At 42.0% G+C, this 14775-nt stretch overlaps 1 protein-coding gene across 6 annotated transcripts in view; it reads left to right on the top strand.

The window, feature by feature from the left end:
• Nucleotides 1–14775, top strand: part of AKAP13 (A-kinase anchoring protein 13) — a 228407-nt gene that overhangs the window by 9763 nt on the left and 203869 nt on the right. For all 6 annotated transcript variants that reach the window (XM_076347955.1, XM_076347960.1, XM_076347959.1 and 3 more), the window contains exon 2: nt 11418–11472. The gene's annotated coding sequence lies outside the window, so the exon portion shown is untranslated. The remainder of the gene's footprint in view (nt 1–11417; nt 11473–14775) is intronic.

The following is a 14775-nucleotide window of genomic DNA, read 5'->3' as shown; positions in this document are numbered from 1 at the left end:
TATTTATGCCTTGGGCTTGTGATATTTCAGTGCCAAGAGAAACTTAGACTGTTTTGGAGGAATCATGCTTTAAGTCTTGTTAAATTTTGTCTTCGGGAATGCTACATCACTTGGTGTTTGCATTGAAGGAGATAAACTGTTTTCTTTGTAGGGATTTTTTTGACTCTTAGATAATGCTGGATCTGAGCCACTGGATAACTTGAGGATGAAGAAGGAGACTTGGTTTAGCATTTGATGGAAGTCAGAATGAGGAGCGGGGAGCTGTTGCAGCCTGGTTGTGTTAATGTGGCCGTGATGCTCAGCAGAGCAGCGTTTTGAACTCCTGCACATGAGATGTAAAACTCTGTCTAGTTGGGACTGCGTCGCTTCTGGCCAGTTGGCAAAAAAAAAAAAAAAATTCTCATGATGGAGAGGAGAGAAAGAGCTTTTGGGATGCTGCTAGATGAGAGCCTAGCAGCAATGGGGAATTTGGGAATACGCCCGAGCTGGGGAATGCACTGATGAGCTCTGGATGTGTGCCTTCCAGCCAGGGAGAGTTGCGGGGTGGCGGTGGCACGGACCACCCTGCATGTTGGGAACTAATTGTCACCTCTGCTTCTTGCTCAGCTTCAGTGTTAGCAAGCCATCCCTCACTCAAGAGCAGACTTTAGGATGTGTCCTGGGCAGTAAGCGGCATACTGTGAAGATACAGGAGTGACCCTGTTTGCTAACTTCTCCTTGAAGTTAGCAAACTTTAATTCACTGCTTGCTGCGGGATGCTGAACCCCGGCGCTGTGATGTGCCAGGTCCTGGGTGTCGTTGCCTTGGCTGGTGGTTGGTGTCCTTGCCTGTTAAGGAGCACAGGCAGGATCGGAACAGACATGGATTTTTGTTTGCCTCTTTTTAAATTATCTGTGTCAACTCCCTGATGTCTGTTATTCAGAAAATAAATCTTGTCTGATACCTCCAACCCAGAAAAGTGCTTATATATCCAGCAGCCAGGAAATCGAATAAGTCCTGATCTATTCTTAATTTCTTGTGTTTCCTGTGGTTTTATTGTTTGTGTTACCAACCCTAATATTTACATACTTTTGAATGAGCTTTTCTTTTTTTGGAAGATACTGCTTTGTTCGTATGCCTTGCAGAACAGGTTCTTCCATTTTTTTTTTTTTTTCCTAATAACCAAACAACTTACTTTCTCAAAGGAGTAGGATAAAAAAAAAAAGGAAGATTACAAGAAACACCAAAGGGAGATATCTAAGAATAGAATTGTTTTTTTCTGATGATATGCTAAGACTCATTCTAAACTTGCATCTACCCTTCCAAATGTCCTTGGGCTCTTTGAGAGCTCTGTAAAACTTCTTGTATATCAAATTACGTGCATGTGGGTGCTTTATCTGAATAGCAGATGCATTTACAGTTGGCATTTTAAATGCAAAGGTGCTTCTATGAAAATGCTTGTAAGAACAAAGTTGTACTTCCCACTAAAACCCCAAAGAGTTAGAAGGACAAGTCAGTGGACTCTGCAGTGTTAATGTTTAAAAGTAGTGCTGGTGAATGTTGTCCAGCTATGCGTCTCTGGAAACTCCGATGTAGTCTTTTTCCTGCAAGGTAAGGAAGATTTCACGGTTATGTTCCCTGCCTTTCTTCTGGGTGTGGGGGTGTGATGGAGCTGATGTTCTTCTGGAGGTCCGTCCCTTGGTACAGCAGCTGGCCTTCTTTTCCGTGGATGTTTGATTTCCCCTAATAATCCTTTAGGAACTAATTTGAAATTGCCAATTTTCTTAAAAAATAATGTGGTCTCCAAAGTTGTGATCAGCCTTTATTTGTGGGTATTACTGTTCTATGTTGATTTTCCAACTACTCTTCAAATACGTTTCTTTTAAGAAGTAAGGCAGAACTTTAGGACTTTTTTTTTTTTCTTTTAAATCTGTTCTTCCTGCCATGAAATAAAACCGATTTGCACGTTGATGAATAGTGGCTGGGAAGCCTGTCTGGTTCTGCAGCGGGATCCATAAATAGCATTAGTGTCTGGTTTACTTCGGGAAGGAAGGTGTCCTGTTGTGGTGGAGCCCTGCACTCAACTCGCAGTAAAGTTTCCCTGTCTGGGCAGTGTTCACTAGCACGACACTTTAAAAGAAACACGATACAGAGTGTGTAGCTCAAGTATTTGAAGTACAGAACCCCTTTAAAAGCTCAAGCAAGTACTGACTTTCATAGAAATGGGTTATATTGACCTTTGTTTTTCTCTATACCTCTGCTGTGGGCTGAGAAAGGACTTAGTGCATCATAAAGCTGGTGTGAAAAAATGCTTTCCCCATCACCCTTCCTATCTCTTGCCGCAGGAAGCACCTCAGGACAGGCGGAGCGCGTCGTCGCATGTGGTCTGTGTATAACGCTCCAGTGTGTTTGGGTGGATGGGACAGTGCTTGGAGTAGCTGTTCTGGTTGCCAGACTGGATCTGGCAGCTAATTCTCAAACCTGTTGGGTCTCACGATTGAGGTTTGGACGAATGCCTCTGAAACGCACCCTCCCAACCGTTTGTAAGGACATTTTTTGAGCCAAGAGCACCAGGTTTGGTCTTGGGAGCATTTGGTTTGTGGCCCAGTTGCTAAAGGAGAGACTGTCCTCTGTGCTAGATTAAAAATCGGTTTATTCTGGAAAATGGAAGGAGAAGGTTCAGAGACTGCACAGTTAACCATCCCTGATGCCCCAGAAGCAAGCGTATGCGCACTCCTCTTGCAAAATGGCAATGGCAGGTAATTAGCTCGAGGCCGTCCTGCAGACAAGGCTCGGGATGCTGGTGTCCAGTTTGGATGACAGTGGGCAAAATGAAACAAGGCAAAGTTTCAGAACTGGAATAAAAAAAGCTTTTCATTTTTGCCCCCTTAACGAAGGTGGGTGGTGAAATGTTCCCCCGCTGTGCCGTATTTTCCTTTTTTAAACTGCTTGTGGCATGGTTATTACTGGATGTTGTGAAATGTAAATAACACCAAGGTAGTGAACTCGGCATTCCTGGCTCCTTGGCAGTGTTCGTGAATGGAAACATCTGTCCGAGTCCTCTCCGGTTCGCTTCCCTCGCACAGCTGCCCGCTCTAAGCACGGCTCAGTGCGGGGCCATACGTGCTGCCGAGTCCTGGAAACCCTCTCCTTAACTTTTGCATGTGTACACCACACAAAATGGAGGAAAATCTAGAGGCTAAAATATGTAATTAAATTTTTTTTCTCTTCGTGAGGATTTTAGTGCAAGTCGTTAAAATATCTAGTGTTCTTGTGCCAGCCTGCGGCTGCAAGACCTGACTCAAGATAGACCTGATCTCATGCTCTTGGTAGAGTCCGGCTCTTCTCCTGCGCTGTGCATCTTGCTTAGATTTCACTCTCAAATCACAACCCCTCTCTTGGCAAATGCGTAACTATTCCCTGTCTCTCCTATTCACATTATACAAATAGACTCTGGCAGGGTGTAAGCGTCACTCGGACGTGCAGGCTTGGAGATGGGTGATAAGAGTTGAACTGCTTTTACGTGAAACCACCTCTTAAAGAGGAGTGGGAGTGAAGGGAACGACATGGAACTGCAGCAGCAAGTGCAGAAAGGAGAGTAGGAAACCACCCTGATAATTCACGCGGTGTTTTTTCTTGAGCTTGGGCAGGAGATCTCAGTAGCTTTTTACTAAGTGGGCATTTAAAAAAAAAAAAACCCAAACAAAACCCCAAAACCTAAGAAACCATGCAAATAATGCAGGAAATACGTAATGAACGTTTCACGATTGGGAGAGATAGTAACCTGGGCTTCAGAGCTTTAGGTCGGCTACAGGATGTAAATACTGCTTGTGCTGACCCAGGTGAGTGTTGTGTACCAGCAGCGTTGACAATTTTGACTCGAAAGCAGACTCTGTAAACTTCAGACAATGCTTTAAAATCTTTTTCATTTAAACTAGAGAAATTGTTATGAATTTTGTCACGTTAGTGGAACTCGAAATTGAAATGTCTTTACAAGTTGTTTTCTTTTTACTTTTCTGTTTGCACTTTTAATCATAAATTGGGAAAAGTGGAGGGGAGAGGGAATGGGTTACTTTTGTTCCTTTTTAAAGGTAGAAATATGAAGCATTTTCCTCTCTTCTCCCACCCCTTGTGTGTGTGTGTGGTGAAAGAGAAATGTCAATTTTTAAACAGGTCAAAAATCTTTCTAGTACATAGCATCGGTTTAAAGCGAGACCGCACGGCCAGGTTTTGATGGGTTAGGGAATTAATACAACTGGCTGTGATGCATTTATGAAAATGCTTTTGCATGTTTTTAAAGCTTTCAGTGATTTTTGTTTTGCTGTCAATATGTGAAAAATTATTTCTCTAAGGGAAACCTTAACTGTGCTAGCCAGGGAATAATTCTGCATGCAGTATATCCAGTTCTGGAAAAAAGTGGGTTATTCTTAACATAAATTACATACTCAGAATTAACTAAGATTAAAATTACAGTGAAGGCAGGCTAATAAGGGTTTTACTCTGCTTAGGAATTTGACTTAAAGCCTGAATTGGAGCCTGAAGTTGAATTTGAGCTGCCAATTCAGTTGAAGTGTAAAATGCCCCCCTGTCTTGACTGGAGTAAGCTAATGCAGAGTTTTAACTGAATTTAAATTGTTTTTCTCCTTTTCGTTGGACAGATTTATAAAGAATTATTCTGATGATTTTGTTTTCCCCTCTGAGTCATTCCAAAAGCTAATACAAAGCATCATTGCATAATGGAGGGGGGGGTTGCTTCTGCTATCTCTCTAGTGTCTCTTCAGGATTTCCAGCCCTGTAAATAATTGCTCAAGGCAAAGGTACGCTAATAGTATTTGATGAACAGGAAGTCTACAAATAGCCGTGGTATTTTGCCGTAATTACATTTGCAGTGATGCAGGTGTTTAGTCTTACCCGTAGTCAGGAAAACCAGTGCTTCAAATAGACAGATTTGTAAGAACATGCAGATGAGGAGGTGGGGTGTAGGTCTGAAGGAAAGTACAGCAGCAAAGTTGAATTCAAGGGGTTAAAAAAAAAAAAAGTTTCAGGAGGTGTGTTGCTGATGGCACTGCTGCTATGGCTCGGCTTTGTAACAACAAAGCCATCTGAACCCCCATTTCTTCAGAAATGGCAAGGTACCTTCCTTTAGGTTTTTTTTTTTTGGGGGGTGGGTTATGGTGGTCTGTGTGCTGCTGGTTCTGCTCAGGGAAGGCTCCCGCTGTTGTCCCAGGGCTTAGTGGTATTTGTTAATGTGGTAGTTTTGGCTCAGGCTTCTCACCCCCAAACCTCTCCTTAGCTTGTGTGATGCAAAGACCCTTGTCTTGGTTGTGTTGGTGAACGGAACAGCTATGTCTTCATCCTTGAGCAGCTGGTTAGGTGACACCCCATGTCTCCTCCAGACAGTGAGAGTGTTAAAACACTTCATTAATGCTTAACTTGAGCGCTCTCAATGAGGTGGCTGAAGGAAATGAAATACTGTCATTAAAGTAACGCTGTCAGAAATGCCTGAAACCAGCAATATTGGGAGACTGACTCATCCTGCCCGTGCTCTGGGAGCATGGCTGGATGCAGTGGGATGGTATCCTGTTTTTTTTCCACAACTCTCTGACCTTGTATCACCAGCCCATGAGTTTATTTGGGAACAGACCGATGCAGGAGAGAGGACGATATGCAAACGGGAATGTTTCTGTGGGTGATGCTCATAGCTGAAATGGTGTTGGAGTAGTTATTTTGAGAGGAAATCTTGGCTCACGTCCATCGAGTTGAACTACCAAGAGCAGCCTGTGATGTGGAAGAAAAAGGGATGGGGAGAAAGGAAGCAGGTGGCGAGAGGATGCGTGTACCAGACAAATGGAACACCGCTTGTGTTATCTCTTCGCAGGCCCCTGCTTTTCCTCCCTCTGGAGATGGTCATTATTCCAAAGGGGCTCTGAGGTTTGGAAAAAAAAAATTGGTATGTATGCAAGGAGCAAGTATGCAGAAAATTGCTGTGCTGTACATAAACTTAGTATGAAAGTTTGTAACTGAGAGATGCATGATGATGTGTTCAGGCAAGTTTGGCTCTAAAGCTTTGGGCAGCATAGCAAAATACTTGTGTGCCAGCCCATGTGGGCTGGTATAAAAATAAATAAATATAAAAGATTGTTCCAATTTTGCTTAGTACTGTTCTTGAGCGCTTCTCTCAACTTTGGACATTCTTGAAGAAATTGCTCTTTCTTAACATAAAAAGCAGTACTTAAGATATTTAGACAGAAATGGTGCTGCCTCTCCAGAAAGGAATATTAGTATAAATATTCGAAGTGTCCAGTTAATCCGACAGGATTGTGAACCAACACATGATACCGTGCCTGTGTGCGTTTACGACTGTAATTATGAATGACTTGCGCTGTGAGACAGTGATAGCTTCAATACTGCCTTTTTTTTATAAATACAGTGTCTTCTGTGCTATTGTTTAAAGACTCCTTTGGAAGCCTGAATTAATAGTGGAGCTGAGTTGAATAATTCAAAAACTTTTTATCAAGTACTTGTTTAAATTCTTAAATGAGCTCACCATAACCTTTTTATGCACCCCTCCTGCATGTGTCATACAAATATTAGAATAATTGAGTTTTACTAGCGCAAATGTTTCTGTGAAGCAAATTTTTAGAGCTTGATGTATGACTGTTTATGGAAAGGGGAATGTTAAAATCTCACACGCCAGTGTCTGCCAGAAACTTGTGCTTGCTTATTTAGGAGGAGGGTGGGGGACAGGACCCTCAGCTTCATTTAAGCAATCCTAACTAAGCTCGTTTGTCAGATTGACTTGTATGCAGTTTTAAATACATGTGTTCAATTTTTAAGGAATTTCAGATGTAGCTCTTTTCCAGGCCATTTTACAAACAGTAGCAGCACTTATTTTAAAATATTTGCTTTTTTTCAGATAAGTACTATTTCTGACTCTTTTTCCTTTTCTCCCCCCTTTACACGAGATGAAGCAGCACATTCAAAATGTAGCTGCTTAGCATCACTGAGTAGCTTAACACAGGGATGCAGACCAGAGAAAATCCATAGTCATCTTCCAGGTTTGGTCTTCCCTTGGCTTGAAGTCCAGTTCAGGCTGGAGGAGAGCCTTGCAGATAGGTAATTTGGGTGGATTTAGCATGGCTACTCACATGCATTAATGTTTGCAGACCTGCTGGTGAAAGCTCATTAGTGTTAAGTCACTCTTGAGTACTGATGGTCTTTGCAGGGCTTTTGTTTGCCTTTTAACCAGGATGTCTAGAGAATTGGCATTCATTCGTCTTTTGCTTCTGAAGAGAACTGGAAGACTTAAAAATTGAAAGCCAGCTCAAGAAGCAGGGGTTGAGGATTAGGTAAGCAGCTGGGCGATGCCATATTCTCAGTGGAGAATTGTTGCTTAATTGGTTACAAGAATTTAGTAGAGGCTGTTTATTCTGTTTGCACACAAACCTCCTGTGCATGCTCTGGCAGCCCTCTAACCTTTCTGGCACCTCTGAGCGTGTGGTGCAGCTTCCCTCGGAGGATGAGATGGAAAACCCATACTCTTTCAATGAGTCACGAGTTTACAGAGTCTGAATTGCATCTGCGGGGTTTGCTCTCTGAATTTTGGATTTCTTCGCCGACTTTCATCTCCGAGCTCTGCTGAAACCTTCTTTAACAGTCTAAACATGGCTACCGCAGAACTGCCCAGGAACGTGCTGAACTCCAGCCACTATGCTTACTATAGTAAGCATCTATGCCACGTGCCCCTCGCAATGTATGCAGAAATCTGGAATTGCAGGCTTCTGTGGCGAAGCAGATTCTTGGAGTGACAAAGAAACTACTATTGAAATCTTCCATTGCCTTCAGTCGCAGCTATTCCAAGTGTAACTTCTAACAGTACCGAGGCTAGAAACTAGGCATCTGTGTATCCATAGCCAGGCCTGTGAAGGAGGGGGAAAAACATAACATGGTCTTTAGAAGTAGGAACTTTTGGGGTTATTAAAAAAAAACAACAAACCAAAACCCAAAAAAACCCAACAAAAAAAGCCAGCATCATCACAACAACCAACCTTGAATTTGCAGAAGACGGGCAGTGAAATGTAAGAGCCAAGTAAACCTGTTCTTTTTTTGGCTTTCCTGAAACTGTCATGTGTGTAAAGTCATATTTTAACTGAACAAAATTAGTTGCGTCCAGCTCTGTAACAGTGGGCATTGGCCTGTTGTTGTGGTTTTCTTGTAGTTTGTCAGCTTGGAGGGGAAGACTGTTCAACTTGGTCTGACTCCCTCGCATCAGCTGTAGCATCTGGTGCACTTGGGTCTTTATCAAGCTGAAAAGAGTTGACCAAGGAACATCTAGTCCATGCCTCTTTATTTCCTTGCAGTGCAGTGAGTATCAATGGTTCATCAGCTGTGACTTTCCAGCGTGGGTTCCTCAGACTTGAAAACAAATGGGAAGGTTTGGGTGCACTTTCTTCACTTGTTTTTAATTAAACATTGGTGCAACAAGAGTTGTTTTGTGACAAAGACCCAACAATCTTACAAATTGTGCAGGACAAGCAAGCTGTGTCTTGCCATCCCATTACAGCATTCCCACTGTAGGAAACATCCTTTGCACTTTGATAAACTTGTCCTTATTAATAGTGCTAAACTGCAAATTAACATGTACAATTGCTTTTGTGCATTGCAGATTTATAACAGTATGTTGTCTCTTCAGATACTGTGTTGCAAAGCATGTGTGAAGATAGGTGAGCAAAATTACCCTTATTTACTATGTGGGGAATCTGAGACTTGGCAGCTTTTTCTGAAATACCCACTAAATTTGAGCGTTTGCCAAGTAAGCCGCTGTAGTTTACGATTGAAGTAGGTGATTGCAACAGGCAAGATCTCCACTGCAGCACAAAGTGGGGAGAGTGAGTGCCAGCTGAGCTTTGCCTTAAGTGATGTGTCTGAAGAGATCCAGGCTGGTGGCAGAATAGAAAGCGACTGTTGTCTCCTGGTTCCCTAATTCTCTGCTTGATCACTGAGAAGAAATTATGTGACCACTGAGCAAACTGAGTGTCTGTACAGTTTGTGCTGAAGTTTTGTATAGAGTTAATAATAACCTAAAGGAGAAACCGGATCAAAACAAGCTCTGGATTTTGTTGTAGCTCTTTGCTTTTTGGTTGCATGTTGGTACTCTGCAGAGCAAGAGGTAATCTATCAGCCATTGGCAGCCTTGTCCCTATTTACGTAAGTGTCTTTGATACTTCACCCTCCACGTGGCGACCTGTGGACCATCTCTGTTGGGCCTTTATGCCATTCGAGGTTTGGTTATTCCCTCTTTCTGCCCAGTAGAGATTTGCACTCCATCCCTGTCTGATTCAAACTGGTGCCTGTTCAAAAATGCATCACCTTGTCTTTTAAGTCTTCCTGTCCATACAATAGTGTGTTGAAAAACATTTTTATTATTTTTGTTTGTATTGATCTCATTCAGCATTTTCAGGGGGGATGACAGTTAATGACTAGACATATATTTGGACTGGATGGAGTAATGAAGAAATATAACTGAGTTGTTTTCTTTCTTTTAAAGCTGCATACTATTTTCTGCTGTGGGTGTTTCAATTCTTGTTTATTTTGCTAGTTCGTTTGGAGAAGAATAGTCTGGGAGAGGGGAAGGAAGAGGCAGGGTTTACCCCTGCAACCATCATTGTTAGCCCTAACTTTTAGTGCTCGACCTTTTTAAACTTGAGAAATGTGGGGTTTTTTGTATTTCCATCTTGTTACATTTTAAAACTATTTTAACTATACCAGATTGTTTGAACATTAATAGGAGGAATGTTTTTCAGAGTCTTGATAGAGTTTCCAGGCAGCTTTTCATCCGCCAAGTACTATAGCGGGCTCTCGGTGGTGGGGTTTTGCTTGGTTAGCTCTAAGAATCTGCAAAGCAACTGTTCAAAATTGCTGACACATGTTAAGTAATGGGGAAATCACCATCCTACTCCACTGAAGTCTGAGTGCTCATGTTGGCAATAAGAACAGGATCTGACCCTGAAAATTACACGTGAACTGTCTTAATCTGGAGAGCATTTCTAGGCAGTGTCTTCCCTCTGATTCTGGCTAGTTTATCCTTTTGGACTTGGGTATTGTTTGTTTGTTTTTTTTTAAAAAAAAGAAATTTTTTTATTTGCTCAGTCTCTTAAAAAATATCCCATTCTGCCTCATCCATGTATTTTTGAATTATTCAACCATATGTGCTTATTTGGTGATGCCAACTTAAGAGTAAAATCTCTGTAATTCCGTAGTTGAATATCAGGAGAGGTAATGCCTAGTTCTAACAATAATGCTATTGGTATAATGCTTATTAATAAAGAAATCCATCATCTTCCACCTCCCTCCTCCAAACGTCCACTTTTCAGCTTTGGAGCAGCTGTAATCAGCCTGTACAACTTCCCTTCCTCCTCTCATGAATAAATCCAACTACCTTATCTTCTCTATCGGAAAGTCTTCCCTGGTTTTAACAGCCTCTCGAGGAGCGTATAAAAGGGGCTTTCACTGGCTAACAGGAAGCGAAATGAATAGAGGAACTTTTGATAATGCCCTGTCTGTCTGAGCGAAGGATCAGCCCGACTAAATTGTACCAGATTAGTGAATGATAGTGCTTCAGCCAGGGCCAGAATTATAAGTTTTTAATCTTGGAACAAGCAATGACTTCTTCCTCTTAAACAGTGGTCAACTCCCTCTTTGATTTGGAGGCTTGCAGTCATCCATATTCAGTTAGTTTGGGTGTTGGTTTTTTTTTTAGTCTGCATTCAAGAGTCTTAACAAGCCTTGAGTGCTTTTTTTGGTAGCGGTGATTTTGGTAAGACCTGTCGTGGCCACATGTTGTTTCTGCCACTTGCACTGTGCTTTGATTTTTTTATACCCATAATGAAGTCTTGTGTATCACAGCTTTCTTAATATCGATCCATGTTGTGCTGCCTTGCAGTCTTTTGCAATTAGCACTGTGGTGGTTTGGATATTTTTTTTTTATAAGCAACCCTTTTGGTTCCCGCCACCTTCAGCTTTACTGGGGTGGGCGACTCCTCTTTGCTTTCCACCCCACAACTTGGTCCAGACTTTCTGATAATCCAGCTGGACAGGAGGGACAAATGACTGAAAATCTAAATGGGGCAGCTTAGCTAATTGCCTTAGGCCTGACTTGTCGGCTGGATAACGCTAGTTTTATTGCAGTCCAATGTGATTGACATTTGAGGAGTTGCACTGGTATAATACTGGCAACGGCAGTGGAAAATCTGCCCTATTGTTTCTGATATGTTTGCCTGAGGAGCACCTTTTTGTTACAAATAACTATCTGAAATGCAACAGATGGAGTGAATGTACTTCTTTTTCTTTAAATCACTGACTTTCCATGTTCCCAAGGAAAAAAAAGTGAGAATATTATCCTACTTACTAAAATTTTGCCTTTTTCTATGTTTTTTCAGGCCTCTCTTCTTGGATTTTAGTACTGGAAAACTCTCTATTGACAACTTTGCTTAGGTAAGTGAAGCATGACTTTTTTTGGTGGGTTTTTTAGAATCACTTCCCCTATCTTAACTTCTGCATGTTGTGTTGTAACTGTGAGCTGCCAGCCAGCTGTGCTGCGTGTACTGTGGTTAAGGCTAGAAAGACATAGTAAACAAAAGTAGGGGTAATGCCTGTAGTGTGACATAAGGACTTAATTTATTAATTTAATCAAATGAAGTGGATGTGGTGCAGAATAATGAAATACAGCTTTCATCTGCATATTACTGCATAATCTCACCAATTTATAAAATTTTTTTTCACGCGATGTTCTGAATTTATTTTTTTTTTTTCTGGAAAGTAAACTTGTTTTGTTGGTACAACTTAATGTCATTTTGTTAGGAAAATGAAGCCTTAATACTTCCAGGTCTGTAGATACAGTTGCTCTTCCTCCAACCCTTTCCCTTCCCTCTTTCCCTCAACAGTTCTAGACAGGAGTTTCTGAACATGGAGGACAAATCATAAGCTTCAGTCTTATTTTTTTTTTTAGCCCAAAAGATGGTAGAACCCGAACAAATTTAACACCCCCCCTTCCATCTTCTGAACCCCATCAACACCTCTAAAATGCCAAATTCAAGCTGATCAGTGATAGACAGGGTTTCTGAGCATTGATTGCAAGCACATGGTCTTGTCTACTTCTAAATACCTTTGCAAACCCAGTTCCTGTGCTGCGACATAGCACAGGGGCATTCTTGTGAGCCCAAGTCCAGCCCAGTGGGGGCTTGGGTGGATGGGTGGAAGAGCTAAGCGTGCTGCTGTACCAAAATGTACTATATTTTCCTTTCTCTGTGATGGAGAGAAGATTTGATTGACCTCTGATGCAAGGCAACAAGTTCATCCCCAGATATGCAGCTAATTTGACGTATTAGTTGGAGTTGCTTGTAAAGCTGGATGAGGCCAAACAGCGACTGCAGTATTCACACGGGAATATAGTATCCTAGCATCTATGCTGACAAAGATAAAAGTGCTGCTGTTCTTTGTAAAGTGTCTGTGAAAGGGTTTTCTTTTCTCTCTCTCTCTATTTTCTGCTGCTGGGTCCGTAGCAGTACGCACCCTCTCTCCCTTTTGATCTCCTTCCAGTGGATGGTCAGTGTGGAAGCTTCTGGCCTCTGTCCCTTGAGATGATGGACCTCAGTGAAATAAAATCGATACAGTCTTAAACCAGAAGTCTTCTCCAGTCTGCTTCTCCCTGGCATTTGTCCCTCTTCAGGGAGAACTCCAGGAGAGCGAATAGGTCTTTAGCCTTAAAACCTCATTTTAGCAAAATAGAAAACTCCAGAGAGGCTCTTGGGTTCCCTTTAGTTTTCCTTTTAGGTAGCTTGTCTGAATTTATTTATCTGCCATTCCTTTGCCAAGGTACTGAACTCAAGGTATCTTGTGTAGCATGGCTTTTGTCTTTTCCAGAAGTGCACACGAACTGGCTGGTGGCCTCCAAGCTGTGGGTGCTCCACCTAAGGTGAACTTTCTAGTCCTGATAGATGGTCTGCCTGGCGGTTTGCTAAACTGCAAGCAGGAGTGGACTATAAGACAAAGCTGAAGCTGGACGTGCTTGCATCCTTTGCATTTTACTAATTCAGAGAAAAGACCTTACCAGAGCCATCTATGGTATGTGTCTGAGAGAGCTTGTTGCTTGGGATCCGGCAACGCATTGCTCGTGAGACACACTTGCCTGTCGCAGCGTGCTTGCGGTTCCCCCATGTCCCTCAACTGCTTTGTAGCTTAAGGAGTGACTAATTTGCAGCCTGAGGCTGTATGTATTGATGCCGCTGCCTGTCCAGAGAGTGGAGAGGACCCTGCAAACCAGGGAAGTATTTAGGCAGCAGTTTTAAATCCTTTTAACTTTGTAAATTAGACACATCTATGAATATATGCAGACCTAGCTAATAAATAACCCAGGGAATGGTAGTTAAGAGGAGAGGACATAATTAATTCTGTCGTGTACTCTGCTTTAAAGTTGGATCCAGAGCAGTAATGCGTTACGCTGGAAAGGTAAACACTGTCATTATGCAACAATGAAACGCGTATGAGGCTGACACTGTTTTCCTCCTTTTGATTTAATAATTTTTTTTGCAACGGTTTGAATATCTTAGATGGTCTTTGTTTGGTACAGTGGAAGCCTGATGAAGCCCTACCCTTTCCGAAGGGTCATTACTCCTTTATTTGAATTGAGTTTTTTATTAACGCTGCTTTGCTGACACAGAACGTGTGCTGTTCGAGAAGGCTCTTACTGTGTTTGCTGCGGTTGGGGTGCTTGGCTGTAATTCCTGCAATATAGTTTGGAGGAAGGGTATTTCTGTTTCATCAGGTGATCCCTTTTCAACTCCCCACATTGCAGTGTTGACCCAGGTCAAATGCATGTGCCACATAAAAGAAAAAAATCCTTTTTGTGGAGATGCTATTAAAAAGCCGCCGATATGAGTTTCTGTTAACTTGCATCTTTTTTTTCCTCCCTCTGTACCAGAGTGCAGAGAAAAGGTCTGACTATGCAAATGCAGCTTTACATGGCCCTTCAAGCTTAACATTTTTTCCAGGGTTTTTTCGATGATTTTTTTTTTTTTTTTTGTGGGGAGAGGGATATGGGGGAATCTTAAAACATTTAAAGCTGCCGTGAGAATGATATCTTTGCTAAAAGGTATAGTTGTCATGGTTAATAAAAGTTACATAAAGCAAGGTAGTTACTTTTTGGCTTGTGGTGATAACTGATAATAGGAAAAAATATTAAAGTGATTGCCGTTTGAAGCTCTCCCCTTATTATTACTCATAACACAGGCTCTCCCCACTCTTTCATACTTCTCATCTTGGCGAATTTCTTGATGTATAGTTAAACACGCACACAGAAAAACAAGCAAAGACTTTTTATACCTATTCCTGTCTTGTCCATGCTCCAGACAACCCAGCCTGAGTATCAGAATCATATCACGTGAGTTTGCATAAACGAAGATGTGTGTATCTAGAGCGGGTTGGTGTTGTGCAAACCCTCAACGCCTCTTCCTGTGGAGTTTTCTTACAAGTTTTGTGGCTCTGGCTCTTCCAGCAGAAGTCTTGGGCAAAAAACGCTCATGGAGACACCAGTGGAATAGCTGATGCAGCTCAGCAGCTGTCTCCTAAAATAAGTGGTGGAAGGATGCCTGTTTCTCTTAGCAATATTTGCTTTGGAAGACGAGCATCTCCTCAGCATGTCCTTGGCGCTCTGTCTCCCTAGCAAACTATAGCACTGAATACTCTTTCCTTCACTGTTCCCAGCTCAGTCAGTTTAAAAGTTCCTGGTTAAAAGCAACA

This window comes from Aptenodytes patagonicus, chromosome 10, assembly GCF_965638725.1.
Source record: "Aptenodytes patagonicus chromosome 10, bAptPat1.pri.cur, whole genome shotgun sequence".
Taxonomy (NCBI): Eukaryota; Metazoa; Chordata; class Aves; order Sphenisciformes; family Spheniscidae; genus Aptenodytes; species Aptenodytes patagonicus.
Note: the sequence above shows the minus strand (reverse complement) of the source record. Positions and strands in the feature narration are given on the sequence as shown.